Source organism: Cynocephalus volans, chromosome 8 (assembly GCF_027409185.1).
Source record: "Cynocephalus volans isolate mCynVol1 chromosome 8, mCynVol1.pri, whole genome shotgun sequence".
Taxonomy (NCBI): Eukaryota; Metazoa; Chordata; class Mammalia; order Dermoptera; family Cynocephalidae; genus Cynocephalus; species Cynocephalus volans.
The window spans coordinates 123,412,429-123,434,895 of NC_084467.1; positions in this window are offsets into that span (position 1 = coordinate 123,412,429).

Genomic DNA, 22,467 nt, shown 5'->3' on the forward strand with positions numbered 1-22,467 from the left:
TGTGTTCTCCCCAAATTCATATGTTGAAGCTCTAACCCCCAGTGTGACTGTATTTGTAGATAGGACCTATAAGGAGGTAATACAGATTAAGTGAGGTCATAAGTGTGGGGTCCTAACCTGATGTAATTGGTGACCTTATAAGAAGAGGAGGAGGCACCCAGAGTTTGCTCTCTCTCTTTGCATACACACGCATCAAGGAATGGCCATGTGAGGACATGGTGAGAAGCCAGCTGTCTACAAGCCAGGAAGAGAGCCCTCACCAGAAACTGAATCATCTGGAAACTTGATCATGGACTTCTAGCATCCAGAACTGTGAGAAAATAAATTTCTATTGTTTAAGCCAACCAGTCTATGGTATTTTGTTATGGCAGCCTGAGCAAACTACTACAACACGTAAGGCCCTTAGCACAATAGCTAAGTATTCAGTAAACGGTTTTGCAGAAATCTCAGCAGTTATCACAGGAGAGCGTGAGCTGCCTATCATAATGTCAACCCTGCTGCACTGGGTCAGGACTGACCCTCTTCTCCCCAGAAGGACTCACAGTCAAGTACAATAACATACCAATATATATAAGTTTGCCCTTAAACATGATTAAAATTCAAATAGTATTGAAATGTAAAGGGTGAAAAGTAAGTCTCTCTCTCCCACCTTAACAGTTAAGAAACTGTGCATCCCTCTAGACATTTTTCTTAGTCAGTTTTATGCTGCTATTACATATTATCCAAGACTGGGTAATTTATAAAGAATGGAGATTTATTTCTTACAGTTCTGGAGGCTGGGAAGTCCAAGGTTGAGGGGCCCTCATCTGCCAACGGCCTTCTTGCTGTGTCATCCCACAGCAGCAGGTGGAGGGGCAAGAGAGCACAAGAGAGCTCAAGAGGTTGAACTCACATCCTCAAGCCCTTTTAAAAAGGCATTAATCTATTCACGGGGGTGGAGCCCTCATGGTCTGAACATCTCTCATTAGGCCCCACCTCCCAACATGGTTGCATTGGGGATTAAATTTCCAACACATGCTTTTGCGAGGACACATTCAAACCACAGCAACATTCTACGTAGATGCCATGTTTGTCTTTGGAACGTCTATCTCCTTACATCATTACAGTAACTTTTAGGATGTGGTCTGAGAACATTTCCAGAAACTTCTGGAACCAGGCCAGGTGTTCCCTTTTTCAATAGCTGCCCATCTCTCCCTAGGGGGGTGATGTTCAAAGGACAGAGAGGGCCTACTTCTCTTTTTCTCCCATGAGAAGAGTCACTGGGACTTCCCGAAATAACAGTTGACACTAGACCTTGGACCTCTCAGAAAAAGTCTAGGCCCTGGGGCAACCCCATATTCCTGTCTTCTACTCTCTGGTATTATAAGAACAGAGCATGACTAGACCTCAGATCTTTATTAGATTCTGGCTGTGTAGACAGTGTCAGAGAGTAGGGTGTGGTTTAGTAACACACTCAGTAGAATGAAACCTGGACTGACAGGCCCGCTGCTCAGGGCACATGACAGAGAAAGACAGATGGACTTGTGGGAGCATTTGCATAGACTGCTATAGATTTCTCCTGATTTGATTGTCACAAAACAATAGGCATCAGGAAGTAGGTAGTTATACATGTTGCAGACAACGAAGCTGATGTCTTTGGAGAGGTGACTTTGCAAGGGTTGTTCACCTGAACACCTAGTGCATGGCTTACCCCCTGAGCACCCAGCTGCTCGCTACCTACTCAGCAAGCAAGAATGCTTAGAAGGTGGAGGAGGAGGTGGTTCGCAAGAGAATTGTTCACCTCACTGAGGTGGCTTCAAATTGGAATTCAGGAATAAGGAGAAAAATGCCAGACTATCAGCTGTTAACTGTGGACGACACGGAGTCTGGCATTGAAAGAGGGATAGTGGAGGTGTCCAGTTATTCTAAGCAGGACAAAACAGGGAAGTGTGACAAAGATAATAATACTTATGGATCTGACACAGGCCTAATAATATGCAGGATATGGAGGATAAGTAAAGAAATGTCAAGATTTTAACACAAACTAATGTGGTAGGAAAGATCTCTGAGAATATGCCAGCACAAAGAACCGAGACAAGGAAGCAGAAGTGTGGGTTGGAGGCAGAAGGACACCCAGGGGAGCTAAGTGACCACATGGAAGCATCCTGGATGAGCTCAGATGTTGCAGGCATGTATGAGAGATGGAAAGATGGCCAGATAACCAGAGGAATCTGAGTGGTACAGATGTGCAAAATAGTACCCCATGGGTAAAGCCCAGGATGAGCTGCGGCTTGCAAAAATTATTGTGAACCAAAAAAAATGTTTTTTTCGAAATGATAAGCTGAGATAAGAATTAAATGATAGTCCCACTGCTTGTGGCAAATAATAGGACCTATAAGGCAGATAGGACCTATAAGGCAGATAGGATAATGTTAACAGATGACAGAGAGGATAGTCCTATTTTGCCTCTGTGTTCTCTATCAAACAGAATGACCTTAAAACTGGGAAGGGTTGAACAAACATGATTAGGAGGGAACTGAAATCTAAGACAGGCAAGGCGATGGTGCAGAGGGGTCTAAATGGTTCTAACCCAGATGAATTACTTCCAAGGGAGCTGGAACTCAGAACTACCACCCTGAACTCCGCAGTGATGGAGAAGGCAGGGGCCACGCTGCTGTGTACTTCCCCAGCTTCCCTAAAGGGAGAAGGTTAAGTTCCTGAGACTTGACATTGACACTTGATAAAATTCCAGAGCATATCATTAAGTAGAGGTAGGCTTAGCAGAGGAGATGGTGTCCCGTTGGAACTGGCATGAGTTCTTGGCAAGGCACGTTGGGGTAACCCCACTAGCTCTTTTCATGAGGGGGCGCTAACTGGTAGATGAGAAGCATGACATAGGCCAGGAAGTTGATACTCTTCCTCAGAATGAACCTGTGACTGAGAAGCAGCATGGCCCGCCCGCATGGCACCTCTGGGGGGAGGTGAGTTGAGCATCCATTCTAACTGGAATGGACAACCTACTTAACTTGGTGTCTTGGCAAATGGCCTGAGAGCGGGATCTCTGAGGAGGCCCCATGCTTAGCCCACCTCCTCAATCTGCATTCTGAACAAACCGAGAAAGGAGACAAAAGAGCAAGCAGATGAGAACCAAAATATCACCTCTATGACTGACAGAGGCTAAGATGGAGAACTCAGCTTAGTGTGAGAGCCAACTAAACCCCTCAATATATGACTTATCCATTCGGCCACAAGGCCACAAGGACGAGGGTGGGATCCTGGAGAGAGGAGCAGAACGCGTGCCCTCTGTAGGTGGCTCCCTCCTAACAGAAAAAAGCAGCAGCTGAGATAAGACCACCCAGTTTATTCCTCCTAGTGTCACCAATCACAGTAAGCCACTACTTTTCTCCTGGGGAGGAGCAATGAGGGACGGGAGATGCCAGGAGTGTCATAACTGCACGTGGAAGGAAAGAGCAGGAGCCGGAAGAGGTCCCCCCTGGTAGATGTCATCCTTCCACTGTCCGCCACCGTGCCCCATCCTTCCTTCCATTTACCTGTCTGCCTCCTTCACCAGCTATTTTCTTTAGTCACTGCCTGGCACATTGAGGTTCCCTATAAATATGGAATGGGGTAATTTTTTTTTGAACTATTTATTTTTGTACAGATTTATTTTTCATTCTTGCTCAGTCCTGGTTGTTCCTAGTTCCTAATTGCCTCAAGGGCCCCCACCCATTAAGTCAATGGTATTTATTGCTTCTGGAAGAAGACAAACACAGCCTAGGCAAAGGAGTCACTGCCGGTTTTGTTTTAAAATAGAATTTTGTTTTACAATAGAGTCTAAGTCCACAGCAGAGACAGTATTCTGAAACCTGATTTGCAAGAACTGGACTAACAAGGTTTGTTGGCAGCCCTAGAAACAAACTTGGTCTACTTTCATTCATTTTGTGAGTTGGGTAAGTTGGACTAGAATTTTTTTCTTAACTCAGTGTCAGAGATCCTAGACTGGCCAGGTTAGCCTGGGTGAATGGAGCATTTGCTAAGACCAGAGTACAGGATTATATTCTTATGTACTTTAGTTGATGCGGGAGTGGGTGGGGAAGCTAACAAAACAAACGCTTTGCTCCAATGTCATATCCAGTCCATGGTGGAAGCTTCATGTAGCAGGTCCAGGTTGGAAGTTAAGCTCTGCATAACCTTGGACAACTTAATTAACTTTTATGAGCCTTTGTTTCCTCAGTTATAAAATGGTGATAAAACCCTTATTTGTGTGAATGCTCTCCTGTAGTTTCTTTCACAGAGCAGCTATAGCCACTATGTAAATCCTGCCCATCAAACGTTCTGCTGTGGGGAGTCCCCTGGACCTTTCACCCTCTTGGTTGAATATCTCTCTTCTTGGCTAGCCCAGTGGGATTTGGTGACCTTACCCTAGCCTGCCACTTTGGTGCTGGCCAGATAGCTTCTTAGGAATATCAACAGGCCTAGAGCCTAACCAGCCTTGTGAGTCACCATGAACCAGGCTTACTGAATGCCTGGCCTCTGCCTTTCTGGAAGGGAGGTTAAGATATTTAAAATGCAACATTTCAACAGGAATGGAGAGCAGAGAGCTGGTGGGAAAAGGGCCAGAGAAGCAGGGTGTTTTTTCTTCATCTTAGCTGAAATTTGTCTTATAATAGCTACTTGGCCCACTGACTGCTTAGTCACTTAATCTCCAGTCACCTCCATTAGTCACCGCTCCTGGCTAATTCTTATCAGAATTATGATTTCTCTGGTTTATTTTTAAACCCAATCTTAGTGCCTTTAGAAAAACCAAATTGGAACCCAGCAAAGCAAAGTGAGGAGAAATCTTAGGATCAGATGGACCCATCAGTGGAGGCTTTCAAAAGTAGAGACAGCACCCTACTAGGCAGGGGATAAATTAGAAGTCAAAGGAATATAGGCTAAGAGTTGGTCCTAAAGAATCCAGCAGGGGAAACCCCCAGGCTTGACCCAGGCAAGGGAGGGATCTGACAAACAGCCCCAGGCCAATCTATTTGTGTCAGCGGAGTTCTTTGGGGGCAGGCTCATATGTTGGATCTGCAAGATTGATGCTGAAAAATGTCATCAGGTTTCTGGCCAAGCTGAAGAATAATGTTAATGCCAATGTCTCTCAGCAGGGCTGGCTGTGTGGGTATGAGACCTGTGCGATTACACAGGACCCTACTTTCAGCAGGAGCCGGGTGCTTGGCTTAATGCTCTGCTGTTACTGTCCTGAAATTCTCACTAGTTTTATCTTTGAACTCGTGTTTTGTGAGAAAGCCTGGTGGTACGATGGAACATGTGTGTGAGCCGAGGAGATATGCCAGGCGGTACGTGTGCAAGGGTAGGCCCAGGCCCTCAGCACACAGGCAGCCGGCAGCCCAGCCACCCACACATGCCTCGAGGAGTCTGGGCTGCGGCAGCATTCCAAAGGGTCGGCTGCGCCACAACCTAGGCCCAGCTTGGTGATGATGATGGTGGCAGCAACAACAACAGCAACAGCAACAGCAGCAGCAGCAGCAGCAGCAGTGGTGTGTCTGTGGGAGAGAGGAGGAACTCCACAGGGGGTAGTGATGGGGCCTGCAGTGGGAGGTCAGCTTGTCCATCCCTGGAGTCTGTCCCTGTGGCATGTGCACAGATACTAACTCTCAGCCTGAGTACCAGGACAGGAACTGCAGGTGCACATGCAGTAAACTTTGTCTGCAAATTAGAACAAAATAAAAGTGTACACATGGGCATATGATAAAGCATGCGAGAGAGTGATTGCAATTCTTCCAAGAGTTAAGAATTTCTGGGTTTGGAAACTGCTGCAACATTGCAAAGCCAATTCCACAGGCTTAGAAATAGGAATTAAATTTAAAGAGCATCTCATTCAATGGAAAAGTACACTATTTTCACATGACACTCTGGATGAACCACTTATTAATGGGGAAGACAATTTAGAAATTAATTTTTCCTGGTAATTGAAGACACAACCATATAATGCATACACAGATGTTTTGAATGGTATAGAAATCATGGTGCCATTTTTGGTTTCTTGTACATCTTCCACAAGTTATAGGAAATGTCAGAGGAAACTTTAAAATGCCATTGTAGGAATTTACATTTAAAATTAAATTCAGACTTACACAAAACTGAATTGTACGAAGACTTCAATCTTTTTAGAAAAGGTGTTTTGCAAGAATCATCAGCTCTAGATGTTCTAAAATTTGTATTTTGAAATAATTTATTAGCAATTTATCCCAGTGTTGGCACAATCTATAAAATACTCAACAGTTCCAGTAAAAGTTGCATCAGCAGAAAGATTCTTCTCAAAATGAAAAATTACCAAAAATTATTTGTGATTTTGCATTTGCCAAAAGGGGCATATTGGTTTCAGTTATATCAATTAAAAATGAAGTTGCTAAAAGCAAAAGGTTTGATAACTTAATACAGTAAATGAACTTCCAGGAGAGCCAGTCAAAAATTCCTATGGTCAATCAAGATATCACATCGATAAAATATTATTATTTATTGTGTTATTTAAAACTATGATACCAAAATATTATCTTTTTGCAATTGCGAATTTATGTTGTTACACATTATCACTATGATGTTTTATAAGTAATACAATATTTTAAAAGGAAACAGCTTTATATTTTAGCACCTTGAACTGCACTCCCCAAACCCCCATCCCCATCCTGCTGCTTTTTGGATAAGGAACCCAGCATTTTTATTTTGCACTCGCCCCACAAATTGTGCTCTCAGAGTAACTTCTCAGCTGGCCATAGGATTCATTGTGGAAAGGTGATCATTTTTCTTGTCTGCTTTGGTAAAAGCCTTGAGTGGATTCTTATAGAAGAGAAAGCCTTGGGGATTGTGTAGTGACAAGCACGTGGCCGCTTCCTCTGGACGGCGAGCACCAGGAACCGTGGTGTCACTGTTGAATCCTAGCACAGGGCCTGGCACAGCTCCATGGATGTTAGTCAGATGAAGGAGTTGTGAATGCCGTCACAGGAATGGGGGAGGCAGAGTTCCAGAGAGTCCCCACCAAATGTCCAAGGTCATGGAGCCAGTCGAGGACCGAGGTGATGGGATGAAAACCAGGCTGTGCTGACTTAGTTACATATAGGAGTTTCAAAGTTGTTCCTCTGAACACTCATTCTGGGGTGGGAATGGGGCTCTCATAAAATCAGGGTATAATGGCAGAGCAGGTGCGGGAGCACTAGATTAAAAAGAAGTAAACTGGGTTGTTTGTTTTTAGCAACAGTGTTATTAGCATTGTTGACATTCTGATGTGCAGGATGGCTCTCCAAGAGAAGGATCTGCTATGTAGTCTTTCCTCAGACTGATGATCATGGGATCTTTATCTGGTAGACGCTGTTCCTCAGGCCCAGCCTGGGAACTGCTCATCTGGTACATTCCTTTCTAGTTTCTTCGGGATGGTCGGGGCGGGGGAGGTGGGTGGTTCTGTCTCTAACAAATGATTAAAAACTAATGCCAAAAATCCTTCAGTAACCAAACTCTCAGATCTAAGCTGGAGCGCATGGATAGCTCTTGATTATCGAGCCAGGCAATGTGGGCAGGGGAATGATCTGGAACCTGGGAACTGGATTCCTCTCCTCTTCTTAGCTGTGTGATATTCGATAAGTCACCTAACCTCTCTGAGGCCGTTTGCCCAGCTCTGAAACAACAATAATAAAACCCATATCTTGGGTTATTGGAAGCTTCCATAAGAAAATGTATGTGACATAGCCAAGTCCAAGGCCTGGCACGTAATAGCTGTTCAGTAAGTGTCAGATCTCCAATTCCTGATGCCAGCCTGTTTTCGTTTTCTTTTTTTCTTCTTTCTTTTTTTTTCATTGTCAACCTGTTTTCACTTGTAGGTGGTCTGCAAATACTTCTAATGTGACAGAATCATTCAGATGACATCTTTCAAGGAAATTCAGTTAGAAAATGAGTACAAGCTGTACTATTCTTGTTGGAGTTGGGGGTAAGAGGCTGAATACAGGGACATTGTCTATGAGCTTAACTTCTTTTCACAATTTTTTTATTTTATTGTGGTAAGAACACTTAATATGAAATCTGCCATCTTAGTTTAAGTGGACAATAGAGTACTGTTAACTACAGGCACAATGTTATACAGCAGATCTCTAGAACTTATTCATCTTGCATTACTGAAACTTCTATGAGTTCAACTTCCAAATCCAATTGTCTACTTGACACTTCTATTTTAATGTCTAAAAGGCACCTCACAGCAAGTCTCTTGATCCCTGCCCCCAAAGCTGATTCTTCCTCCAATCTTTCTCATTTCGTAAAATAGCCCCACCAGCCACCCAGTAGCTCAACCCCCAGTCCGGGAGCCATCCTTGAATCCTGTCTCTCCATCTCTTCGCACATATATCCAGCAGGCCCTGTCAGCTCGACCTCAAATCCATTCACTTCGTGCCATCTCCATCACTACCTCCTATTTCAAGTCAGCATGACATCTGGCCGGATGTAGCAGGGATGTCTGTGTGCACTCACATCCCTCAGACCTTTCCATATTGTTCCTGCCAACTTCCCACTGCCAGTACTTGCATCTCTCCTCCACTCTTGAGAGGCCAACCTGACCACTTGCCACTGGCTGGAAGGGCTGGGGAATTAGCACCCACCACCTCCTAACAGCAACCTCAATCAATGACTCTTGGGAGTTGTATAAATACCCCAGCTCCCTTGCCTTCCAGGTGTAACCAGTCTGAGGTGTGTTTTGAACCATTTCCCTGCGTTTCTCTGCAGGAGTAAGCTCCGGTCACTCACTGCGGTAGCTGGGTTAATGTCATACCCTTTGTTGTTTGCCTTCCCTTTCCCAAATCACTTCCCTACGCTTCTGCCAAGGCATTCTCTGTATTTCCTAAATACACTAATTGCCCTTGAATCCAGGTCTCAGGGTTTGCTTCTGAGGGAACCCAAATGAAGACTCTGGTTTACAGAAATAGCCCCTTATCCCCCTACAAATCTTTCTCCAAACATCAGCCAGAATGAAATTCTAAAAATGTAAAGTGGGGGCCGGCCGGCCCCGTGGCTCACTCGGGAGAGTGCGGCACTGGTAGCGCCGAGGCCGCAGGTTCGGATCCTATATGGGGATGGCTGGTGCGCTCACTGGCTGAGCGTGGTGCAGACAACACCGTGCGGAGGGTTGCGATCCCCTTACCGGTCAGAAAAAAATTAAAAAATAAAAAATAAAAGTAAAAATGTAAAGTAGGTGATGTCTTCTCTGCTTTATAAACCTCTGCTTGGTTCCCATTCCACTTAAGATTCCACATCTCTAATATATTTCAACATGGTATAGGCTCTGACCACATCTCCTACCATTCTTTCTTTCACGTCGCTGCAGCCGCCCTAGGTTATTGTCTGAGCCTTGAACTTACCAACTCGCTCCTGTCCAAGGCCGTTTGCACTTGCTCCTTCTGCCTGGAACACTCTAACTCCAAAACACCAGGGACCAAGCTCCCTTTTAAAATTCCAATCCCAGATCAAATATCACATCCTCTGAGAGGTCACTCTAAAGTAGCTGTAACTTCCCTCTCTTACAACCCTTCGGAATGTTCTTACTACCTATGTATTTATTTATTGTCTTCCCCTTTATATATAGGGCTCCTGGTATTAGAATAAGAACTTTGTGGGTCTTGTTCTCATTTTTTCCTCAGAACCTAGAATAGTGCTTAGCAGGGGCTTGGTATATATTTATTGAATAAATGAGTGTGTAGTATGATATTTCACTAGTCTTTAATTGTGTCACATGATTATCTATTAATAATTAATAATTAGCATTCATATTATTATAGTTATTTTGTTTGGAACTTATTTAATAATTAAAAATAAAATTAAATGATCACTAATAATAAAGAAATTCATTTACTCAATAAATATTGTGTCCAAGATGTGCAAGGTACTGTGCTAAGCACCGAAGATATAAAGTGAATAAGACAATCTCTGCTATTTCGTGGAGAAACTTGTGACATAATTGAAAATAGAAAACTGAAAGAGCAGAAGTTGTCTCCTGTCTTATATAAACAACAACAACTCTGAGAAGGTATTTTTCAGTCTTACCAATCACATTCACTTCATTGTGGTGGTCGATCCTCATGACAGAGCTGTAGGGAGCCCTGTTCTTCAGGTGAGGAGATCGAAGCTTAAAGAAGTGAAGAGTTTTGTCAAAGCTTAGGCAGCCTGCAAGAGATTGTACCTAGATTTGGGGATTCCAGAAGCCCATGTCCTTTCTATTGCTTCCTACTGCATCTCCTGCCCGTGCAGAGCCTGGCCATGGAACAGATGCTCATCACGTGCTTGTTGATGGGAGGAAGGATGGTTATTAACACCACACAGAGAATCCTCCATGTGGGAGCCTCTCGGGTGGCTTGACCAGGAGACACTGCCAGCTGCTGCTGCTGCTGCTGCTGCTGCTGCTGCTGCTGCTGCTGCTGCTGCTGCTGCTGCTGACAGTCCAGAATTACATGGCCGCTGTGGGAGGCGGTTGGCTTTTTGTAAAGCAAATTTATGATTGGGAATAAATATTTGATGCAGGTGCACACCTGCTAAATAGATGTTATGTTTTAATATATCGTTAGTTGAACCCACTGAAGAAATACATTGGTTAAATAAATAACACGTGTAAGCTGCTAATGTGCGTTGGTACCTAACGCAATAAGCCAATTTTAAGCTGACGTCTATTAAGAGAACCAACCCGTTTAAGGTAAAGATATACTCTATCCCAAATTGAGGACAGGGAATTAATAGGTTTCTTCTTAGCTATAAATAATAGATGGAACTTTGTTTTACAATGTTAAATCTATAATTCAGTATTAGTCTCTGAACCATTGCTTAAGCTAAGCCTTGCCACATGCTTGCCTGGGTTGGGAATGTGGTATTTTTGTGAGTTAAGCGATGTGTACAGCAAGGCAGGGGTGAAGTGAGGAGAGTGTGGAGAAGAAAGTCCAGGGAAGACGTTGGGGTGGGATTACAAAGGGAGGCTTGCTTGCTAATGTGAGAGTTGAAAGTCAGGATGGGCGAGTGAATTTGACTCTCTTTTTTGGGGGTGCAATGCCACCTTGGAACCATCCAGAAAGGGACCTTAGACCACAAACCTCACCTGAAGGAAAGACAGACTCAGGACTGATTTTGGCATCAAAGGGTGATGTCTCGCTTTCACTAAAAGTCATAAAATATACACCAAGAAATACAGAAGCCAAGTTCCATTGAAGTCAAAGGGCTGAATTGTGTTTTCTCTGGACTCCAGAGAGGTATCAGGATTTCCCCAAAGTCCTGCAGAGCCAGGCTTGGAATTGATGTCCGCTCATCTCCCCAGCCAGGTCCTTCACTCATATCACCCTCTCCCTTGCTTTGCAGCCCTTGTCTGTTCTCAGCTCTCTTCATGTGGCCTGCTGATCTTCAACTGCATGTGGTCCAGGGGAGCCAAGGTACATTCCCTCCTCTGGTCTCTGGCTGTAACTGGAGGCACTAAAGCAGGAAAATAATTGCAGCCTCTCCCACAGACCACAGCAGAAGGCAATGGAGGGTGTTACAGGGCAGGATCTTGGGGCATTCCATCCTTACACTGTCAGGTGTCGAGTACTTGTTTTTTGTTCATAAGCCCTAGTTTTTCAAGAGATACTCTTTTGTTAATACTTGGGGGCATAGGGACTCACTGCCACCAAAACTTAGAAGTGAGAGAAACAGGAGCGCCCTGTGAAAGGTGAAACGCTGCCGTCGGCACACCACACCCCGGTGCACACCACGCTCCACGGGAGGATGGAGCCCAGGCGCCTCCCTCTCTGCTGCCTCCTTTTCTAGTTGCACCACTCATCACTCCAGACTCACTGGAGTGATCTTTGCACCTGCTGTTCCTACCGGGGACGTGGTCCTTCCTCTGCCTGCGATACTCCCACCTTCCTTCTCACACCCACCTCCCTTTTGACTTCCTGACCCCTTCTCTTGATTGGGTCCAGTACCTCTCTGCACTGGACACTGTGGCGCTCTGCCCAGATGCCCTCTTTAAGGTCAGTGCACTCATTACCAGCTGCCGGGAATGTCTACAACTGCTGCAGCTCTCACCGAGATTCACTCTGGGCCACAGGGAGCTGCCTCCTCAAGATCCTATCCCTTCCCAGGGGTTGTCTCACAGCCAATGGCCAGCTGAGTTGGGGATACAAAGGTTTAGCCTCCTTGCCTCAGTGTGGATTCACTCTGCAGGGCCATCAGCGACAGAGCTCCCTATACAGTAGGTGGGAGCCTTGGTTACAGCTTCATTGAAGATCAGCTTCTCCCTCTGCCCCCTCCTGCCTTCCTCACTTTCTTTCCAGTATATCCCATGGAGAACTCTGCAGTCAACCTTCTGTACACAACTGTTCATCTCAGTCTGTTTCCAGGAACCCAAGCTAAGGCAATTGACACCTGTAGTGGTTCTGGGAACAGGACTCAAAAAATAGAATCTTGGCAATTCCACCTATCAGTCACCTCGCACATAGTCATTATTCAATGAGGAATAGATGAACTAAAATGTCCCTGTGGTACACAAGGACCCTTGGAACAGGGGAATTCCTACCTGAGGGTGATGGGTGAGGTCTCTGGGACCTGCGGGCTGAAGCGGGCCCTCTGCAGGATTTCACATGGGGTCTGGGATGCTTACTGCAATCAGGGTCCCTCAGAGGGTTCTTCAGGTCTGCAGATGGGCTCTGAGCCACAATCTGAGGATAGTGGTCAGAACCAAATTTGTTTCTCATGACTGAAAATAAAGCTATTTGTATCCTTTCTAAAAATCCTTTACATCTGTTATGCATGTAGGATTTCCCCCATTTTACTGCAGGAGAAACTGAAGTGTCAGATTACCATCACCATGATCATTATCAAAAAGACCATAGCAGCGAGCAACTATTTTCTCCTCTGACTGTGTGGAGAATTCCACATTGTAATCCCCACCCTAGCAGATGGATGGTATTATGTCAGGCAGTGGCAGCAGACTAGACATATTGACCCAATCAATGTATGGATGTTATATTTCATGGATTTTAAGATGTACATTTTTTTCCACATTTATCATCTCTGAAATTGGGATAAATCTTATAATCAATATCTTGTCATAGTTTAAACTGGAAATAATTTTCCTTTCTTAGAATTACATAAGATGTGTCTTATAATTGATGGCATCTTAGATTAGATGAAATTTGAGAGTCAAATATTATACAACATTCTTTTTCGAGGGGAAGCAAGGAACTAGAATGGTTTTTTCTCATTTCTCTCCCTTATACATGAAATATTTTTCCCTGTGGGTGGAAGATAATTGTCTGAAAGGATGAAACACCTCCCCAAATAAGACTAACAGGAAGACCAGCAAGGACACAGGCCTTCTTGCTGCCCTCTATTGGCCAGGGAACGCCACTGGTGTACCTACCTGGGTCACCTTCCTGGCATCACCTTGGACATTTTCCTTTCTTCTCTCACCTATAAAACTTACCTCTCCTGTCTCCTATGTGCTCAGAACTAGCCAAACTGAGCAATAATTACATGAGAATCCTCTATAGCAGTGAATCCTAATGACTTTATGCTTTATCCTTCCTTCTCTCGTATCATGTGCATTTTAATGGTGGCTTACTGGAGTCCTAATGCCTCAGTCCAAAGGAGAAACTCTCACGGTGGAAATTACAGGCATCAGTGACAAGCTGGTAGAAGTCATGTTTTAAGTTTATTGCTTCCCTCAAATCACACAGCGTAGTGGAGCAAGTCAATTTTTATGCTACTTTGCGGTTTACAAAACACACATTGGTAACATTTTCTTATCAGAGCCTCACAAAACCCTGTGAAGTAGGCAAGGCAGACTTTGTCACCATTTTTCAGACGAGAAAGCAGATGTCCACTAAGAGGTAAGTCCGTCAGGACACTCGGTTAGTGGAGGAAGTAGGACCCGACTCCCGGTATTCAGATTCTGGAGCCAGTGTCCCTCTTTCTGAGAAAGAGACCCCTTCATACAACTTCTTCCCTTGTCTGTGACTAGAATGGCTTCAAAGAAGGCCAGATTATTCAGGGCTTGGTAGGATATGTCAGAGTGCTGGTCTTTACTCCAAGAGCCCTGGGAAGTCATTGAAAGATTTTAAGCAGGAGAATAAGATGAACAGATTATTGTTTGTTTATTTGTCAAATATCTGGATGCAGTGGGGAGAATGGATTGTAAGAAGTTAGGAGTAGGAACATTTAGGAAGCTATTGCAGTAGTTCAGGCAAGAAACGGTGGTGCCTGATCCAGGGAGATGACACTGGATGCGAGAGAGGTAGAGGGGCTTCTGGGATGATGGTGGCTGGAGCACGTATCCTGCTGTCTTCCTGCCCAAGCTCCAGTCCAACCACCAGCTGAAGGTTTGTGCTCTACAGCATTCTAAGAGTAGTGCTCAGCCTTCTGGGCAAGACTGGAGCCTGAAGATAGGGGAAATCCCTAGGAAAAAATTAGAGTTCTTACAGGGAGCTTGAGTGTTGGGCCATTTTTTAGGAGCAAACATTATCTGTGAGCCACATGGTGCCTATGGGTGGAGGATGAAGATGGCGCCCGTGGGAAGTAGGGGAGGCGTAACCCAAGATAGCTCCAAAAGGTATTTATTGGTCCTCCAGTATTTCCACACTCGTGAACCCTGTGTGATCGCTATGCTCAACATGTTAGTACAAAATGCATGCCCACATGATCCTTTAATTGATTGGTTAGTTCATGGAAAGCCCCTACTTGCTTGCTTATATAAATTGCAGTGTAACGGCAATAAAGTGGAACTGCCCTGACAGAACCCCTGCCGCGTCTGAGTGTCTCTTTCATGGGGCTGGGTTGGCGGGCAGCAGGCTCACTTTTCCCCAAGATCCCTCGGTCCCAACACCGGGGGTAACCCTGTCGGCTCCTTCTCCTTCTGGGTCTTCGGGAGGACCCCAGGAGCACCCCTGCACTTGAGCCTTCAAGATCCACTGCTCACAGAAGATCAGAGCAAGCTCGCCATTGTCCTAGGGACACCTGCTGGTCTCCTTGCTCCCAGGGGTGCTGAGGTATACCTTCAGCATGCATTGGGCTCCCCCACCCCTGAGACATGTGGTCTTTGTTGCTGATGAGATGAAGAGCAGAGAAACTTCCTCCAGAGGTTTCATCAGGGAGAGGCAACATGCCACCTGGGTTGACCCTAGGATCAGAGGTTGCTGTGCTTTCCATGCTCCCAAGTTCATTGCCATTCTTGATAGCTTGACCTGGGTCCCAAGACAGGACAGAGCCAAGAGCTCACAAAGGAAGTTCAATGCACCTAGCAGTTCTCAATAGCCACAGAGAGCAATAACAAGAACATCTAGAGTTAACTCCTTTGAATACAGCTGCTAGAGAAGATAGACATTGATCTTATTTAATACAGCATTAAAAAAAAAAAAAAAGACTTCCTGGAGCCAAAAAACAAAATGAAAACAAAACAAACAGCAGCTATGGTTTTTAAATTTAAAAATTAAGAGGACGATCACATTGAAAACCATATCAATGACTTGGATGTTCAAGTAAAAGAAATATCTTAGAGCACAGATCAAAAATACGGAGAGACAGAAATCATGAGATAAAAAATGAGATTTGGAGAACAGATCCAGGAGCACTAACATGTGACTAATAGGAGTCCAGAGGAGGTAGACTCGGGAGAGTTCGAAGATGTATGTAAGTGGGAGTTGATGGAAAGGAAATGCCAAGGATGTCACCTAGGCTATTGTTTTGGGTAGTTGATGAACAGTAGTGCCTGTACCTGAAATAGGCCACGCTGGAGGGTAATCGCTTACTTTGGGGCAGAGTAGCAGGGGGGGAGTGATGAATTCAGTTTAGAAGGATTGAGCTTGGGCCGGCCCGTGGCTCACTCGGGAGAGTGCGGTGCTGATAACACCAAGGCCCCGGGTTCGGATCCCATATACGGATGGCCGGTTCGCTCACTGGCTGAGCGTGGTGCTGACAACACCAAGTCAAGGGTTAAGATCCCCTTACCGGTCATCTTTTAAAAAAAAAAATAGAAGGATTGAGCTTGAAGAGCTTATGGATACACAAGTGGAGGCATTGAATGGTTGTTGGATATGTAGTTCTAGAGCTCAGAGCAGAGATGTCTGGGCTAGAGACAGAGAATTGGAAACCATCAACCTCTAATGCCCTGGAAATAAAGGACATAGATGAAAGTGCATGGGGTGAGAGGAAAAAGAAACCTGCATGGACCAATGTGGCAGTGTGATCATCCTCTTCTTTTGTTTCCCCTTTTATCCCCACTCTCTCTTTTTTCTTTTTTCTTTTCTTTTTTTTTTTTTTTTTTTGGTGGCTAGCTAGTATGGAGATCCAAACCCTTTTTTAAAAAAAATCTTTTTATTTTGAGATAATTATAGAGGCACAGGTAATCACAAAATAGTACAGTAAGGTTCCGTTTACCCTTCACCCACTCTTTCTCAGTAGTTAGGTCTTATATAATTATAGTGTACTACCAAAACTGGGAAATTAACGTTGGTAAAATGTGTGTATGTAATTTTGTGACGTTTTATCACACATGCAGAGTCATACAACTATCACAACAATCAAGATACAGAACTATTCCATCATCACAAACATTTCCACTGAGTCAGATCTGTCTCCCTACCATCCCTAACCCCTAGCAACCACTAGTCTATTTTCCATTTTGTATAATTTTGCCATTTTGAAATGTCACATAAATTGAATCATACAGTATATCCTTTTTTAGATCTCCCCCCCCCTACTCAACATAATGCCTTTGAGATCCATCCAGGTTGTTGCAAATATCAGTAGTTTATTCCTTTCCATTGCTGAGTAATAGTCTATGGTATGGATATACCACAGTTTGTTTAACCATTCACTTATTGAAAAATACTTTGGTTGTTTTCAGTTTGGGGCTCTTACAAATAAAGCTACTGTGAACATTCATGTACAGGTTTTGTGTGGAATAAGTTTCATTTCTCTAGGATAAATACCCAGAAGTGCGATTTCTGGGTTGTATCATAAGTGTATGTTCAGTTTTTTTTTTTAATTAATTTTTAAATTTTTATTGAATCAAAATTGATTATACATATTTTTGGGGTTCAAGGTTGACATATGTTGATCAAATCAATATTACTAGCATATATATTGTTATAAATCATAATTATTCTTTACACCCCTTGTCCATCTCTCCCTCCCTACCCCCCTCTCCCTCCCCCTCTCACCTCTGATAACCCTAAATTTCTTCTCTCCTTGTGAAAGAGTAATGGTTACTCTGTTGATTTGTTGCCTAGATGATCTGTCCAATGCTGAGAGGTGTGATCAGGTCCCCTGATATTATCATAGAGTAGATGCTTCTTCTGTCTGGAATGGGCTTTCTGGAGAGACCTCCTCTTCTTTTCTTTGTCTCTGCTGGTGACTCTCCTTGGGTCAATGCACTCCAGTGGCTGGCAGGCCATCTGTGTGGTAGTTGCGGTGTCTAGCTGCTTTCGCGGCAGCCATGGTTATTGTGGTGGCTGTGGTGGGCCACCCACATGGAGGTGATGTTTTTGGCATGCTCCTTGGTGCTGGTGGTGTGCCTGATTGTTGCAGGGGGTCTGGTCCCTGCCTCCATGCCTTGGGTCTCCGAGCAGGCCTCGAGGCACTGGCATGGTGTGCCTGGTTGTGGGAGGGGGGTCTGGACCACAGCTCCATGCCTCACATCCCCAGGGAAACCTGAGGCACTGGTGGTGTTTCTGAGCTGGAACTAATTTTTTTGTCCTTTGCTTACTTCTAAAGTGGGGGAACTTCCTGCTGGAACCAGTACTTGAGCTGTGTGGTTTAGCTAAATTGCTGCTTTGCTGCTGATTCCCTAGGGAAGGCTTTTTGTGCAGCTCAGGGTTTAATGGTTGACTTTATAGGTACTTCCAGCTCTCCAGAGACTTGGTGCACCTGGGTTGTGTAGTAACTCCGGTCTGGGCTGAGTCTTTTCATCAAACTGCACCCCATGGAATTCTATATTCCTGACCAGTCTCCTCTGAGTGGTCCTGTGCTGATTGGGGTGCAGATCAGCTGTCCTTGCTGTGTCCCAGTGTTCCCCCTGGTGGGCCCATCTCTCCCACCGCCTGTGCTGCCAACACTTCTCGTGGGATGGGCCATGCACCATTCCCTTGCAATGACTCATCAGCCTCTGAGTGGCTGTATTTTTTCAGTTGTTCTGGCTCTTCACTCCTGTGTAGATCCATGGGAACACTATTACTGGTCTTGCTGGCCTAGGGGTCACAAAGGCCCTCTTCTCCCCTGCCACCTCCAAGCAACTCCATCTGAAGGGCACAGCTGAGGCTTTCGTTGGCTCCTGCTCCATGTGCTCAGTAGCTCCAGCCTTAAAGCAGCCATGGCACAAAATGGTCAGAGCAGTTTTTCTTTCTCTCATCATGGCTTCTCCCACCTTCATGCACTCCTTAGGTCTCTCCTCCTCTTCCCCTAGCTCTAGCAGCCCCAGCTTGGCTGTTGTTGCTTTTTTATATAGTTGTAAACTGGTTGATTTCTGGGAGAGAGTGACGCTGGGGAACATCTATTCTGCCATCTTGTCCAGAAGCCTGAGATCCAAACCCTTGACCTTGGTGTTATAACACCATGCTCTAACCAACTGAGCTAACTGGACAGCCCTATCCTGACTCTTGGCTCTATGTTTTGACTGTTTTACATGTCCTTTCTTATTAGATGACATGGGACTAGATGGCGAGGGGGGGAGGCAAAGAGAAAAGAAAGGAAGAGAAAAACAGAAGAATATAAAGAAGAGTAGTGGAGGGATGCCCCCAAATGGGAAAGCAGCAGTAAGTCTGACTAAAGAGTTGCAAGCTCCGATCATCAGAGCAGAGGGTGATGCTTAAGAATGCAGTCTATCGATGGGAATGGCTTCACAATGAGGTGCTATAGTTATCTTTCCTGAGACATAGAAGGAAAGATAAAACTAGCATTTACTGAGCAACTACTATGTACTGATCACTGGATATGCTCTTTAACACTCATTCTCTCATCTAATTCATACATGAGAAAAGCAAAGCTCAGAGAGGTTAAGAAACTTCACCAAGATCACACAGTTGGAAAGTAGCAGAGTTGGAGGATGAATCTGTGCAACTCCAGAGCTCTTGCTTTTTCTACCATTCCGTGGAGCATCTGTACCAGCTAGCAGATTCAGATTCTGACCCACATGATTTTATTTGTATTTTACTGGGTTTTTGTTATCTTAAGACTTTCAAAGATTTCCACTCTCTCTTCTCCCAGAATTAAGTCTATGCTGCCAGCCTGACCTTTTGATCTAGGCTGCTTCTCCCAGGTTACCAGCCAGCTCAGACAAAGGGGGAAAAATGAGCTGTCATGCTTCCTGGGAGTCAAATGTCTGCTTCCTTATAAATACCTAGAAAATCAATCTGTGAATTAAACTCTTTCATCAGCTATTAGCTGGATTCTAAATCTTTGATAAGAGAGACCCCCCCCTTTCATTGATCAAAATCTTGAGAATTCACCAACTCAAATAAAATAAAAGCAACAACGTCTAGGACAATACTCAGCACTTATTCACTCTAAGAGAAGAAGCAGTTCTTGCTTTCAACTTGGGCAATGCCCGATAATCTCAAGATTAAGATTTGACATTTCTTGAACTTCATTTATCATAAAACAAACAAACAAAACCACCAACAGCGTTTCCTGTATGTAAAGCACACTGTATAAGGTGCTGGAGATTCAACAGGGTATTAGGTTAAGTCCCAGATTTCTCAGGATCATCCACATTTAAAATGTTCACTTATGTGGTCCTCATCAGTGCATTAGAATTTGTTGGAAATTTTATCCTGATTTTGGTCTGAAGACTGTGGTTACTATAGGCATATTCTTGACAATTATAGGACTTGACAATTATCTTAGGGTGGCTGAGCGTGCATAACATGCACTAGGCAAGTCTATTCAATTTATCAAACATTTAGGGAATAATGGCTGGCCACGTATGTGTTATACACTAAAGTTAGAGATGAAAAACATGCTGCTCTTTACTTAGTGTCCTATAGTGGGCAAACAGGTAAAGAAATAAAAGCTGAGCTTCCAAGTAAAGATGGAAGACTGAGTACACAGATGTATCTCCTTTCTCTGCAGGATCCTTTAAAATAATAGTAAAATGGCAAAAAAGTTCTAATCTCCCTCCAGTGAAGAGAATGAGAAATGTCAACACATTTCTTGAAGAGGGAAAAGAGGTGGAATAGTGGCACCTGACAAGTGGAAGAAAGGAGGGGCTGCAACTAATGAGGAAACTTAAATGTTAAGTTAAACTTAAAAGGAGGCATCGGAACCGAAGACATCAGGTGTAATGGAGGGTGGAAACCGTATATGGGCTGTAAAGAGAGGAATTAATTGGAACTCTATATGGAGCCATCAGCCTCTCACTTGCTCCTTACCCTAAACACTAGCATCAAGCACTTTTTCCCTCAACTCAGGCAAACAAATAAAAACAAAAAATATGGGTTATCTTTAAAGAAATTCAATGAACTACATGGCAGATCAATACAGGAAGTTCAACATCTGACTAATAGGCACCTTACAAGAAGGAAGCAGATAAAATTGAGGAGAGAAAATTGTCACAGAAATCATAGAAACAAATTCCAACAGTTGAAGAGCAAGGTTTCTGTATTGAAAGAGCCCACCACATTCTCAACATAACGAATGCAAAATGACTCCAACCTTGACGTACGGTGAGACTCAAAACTCAAGGATAAAACTCCTAAAAGCTTCCAAAGAGAAAACAAACAAATGAAAATAGGATGCCCACAAAGAAATAAGAAACAGCCCAGCACCAGACCTAGCAGGAATGAATGGTGGTAATCCATGGAGAAATGTCTTCAGGATTCTGAGGGGAAAAATAATTTTAACCTAAAGTTCTATACCTAGATAAAGTAATAGTCAACTGTAGTGTAGAATTATTTTTAGACATGTAAGGACTAGGAAATTTTTATCTGCCATGTACCTTTTCTTAGGAAGTTGCTTGAGAATGTACCACATCTAAATGAAGAACTAAACTAAGAGAAGGAAATGGGATCCAGGATTTCCAACCCAAGGAAAATGGCAAAGTCCATTGTGGAGGACTGGAGTCTAGCTCAGGAGATTAGACTGGGACAGGCTTTTTGAGGGCAAAAGTTGCAATTGTACAGTATCATTGAGAATTCATTGATTTTTAGCTTCTTTTCTAATACATTAGTGGTTTAGCTGAATCCCAGAAATTAGTTTTGATATGTAATATTTTTTTCTATCGTTTAAATTATATTTCTAATTGTGATTTCTTCATTAGGTATTTAGTTGGTGTATTCATTAATTTCTAAACATATGGAGCTTCCAGTAATCTTTTTGGTATGGATTTCTGGCTTACTTGCATTGTGGTTAAAGATACTCAGTTTGATTTCTATCCTTTGAAATTTGTTGAGACTTGTTTTATGCCACAGCATATGGTTAATTTTTAAAAAGTGTTCTGAGTGTGTTTGAAAAGAATGTGTAATTTGCGGTTGCTGGGTGCAGTGTTCTAAATATGTCAATTAGGTTAGGTTTGTTACACATGTTGTTCAAATTTTCTGTATCCTTACTGATTTTTGCCTGCCTGTTCTATCAATTTGTGAGAGGTGTGTTTAAATCTCCCACTGCTTTTAATAGATTTGTTTAGTCTTTAAGTAGTTCAGTCAGATTTTGCTTCATTTATTTTGAGACTTAGTTATTAAGTACATAAAAAATTTAAAGTGTTATGTCTTCCTGGTAAATTAAGCTTTTTACCATAATGAAGTACCCTCTTAATCTCTAGTAATGCTTTTTGCTCTCAGCTCTGTGATAGCGCTCACCAGCTTTCTTTGAGTTAATCTTTGTACGGCATAGCTGCTTCTATTACTTTACTATCAACTTCTCTGTTTCCTTATGTTCTACAGGTATCTCCTGCAGAGAGCACATGATTGGGCTTTCTTTTTATATCCAGATGGATAATCTTGTCTTTTAATTGGAGCATTGAGTCTGTTTACATTTAATGTAATGATGGATTATATAGGCCACAGTTGGATCCCATATCAAGAAACAAAAGAGCAAGTTTCAAGTCCCAGTCCTGACCTTTACTGGATCTATGACCTCGGGCAAGTCATCTGTGTGATACCCCCCTTCTCCCACCTGACATTGTTTAACAGGCAGTAGCTGCTCAATAAACTGAGCATCTCCGTGTCTCATTTTTTACACCTGAAAAATGTGGAAAAATGCTGTTGTAAGGATAAATTAAATGAGATAATGATGAGGCTTTGTAAATGGTAAAGGGCAAACAATGCAGAATAAAAGGGATTGATTTAAGACTAGGATCTAGTCATATTAACTCTGAGCTGATTTCTTTATCCCTAAATTGGGTATGAGATTCATGGTTAAAGGGAGACTTTTTTGTTTGTTTTTTGTTTTTTCTTGGGGCGGGGTTAACCTTGGTGAGGTTCGTGGTATTTTTTGAGGGCA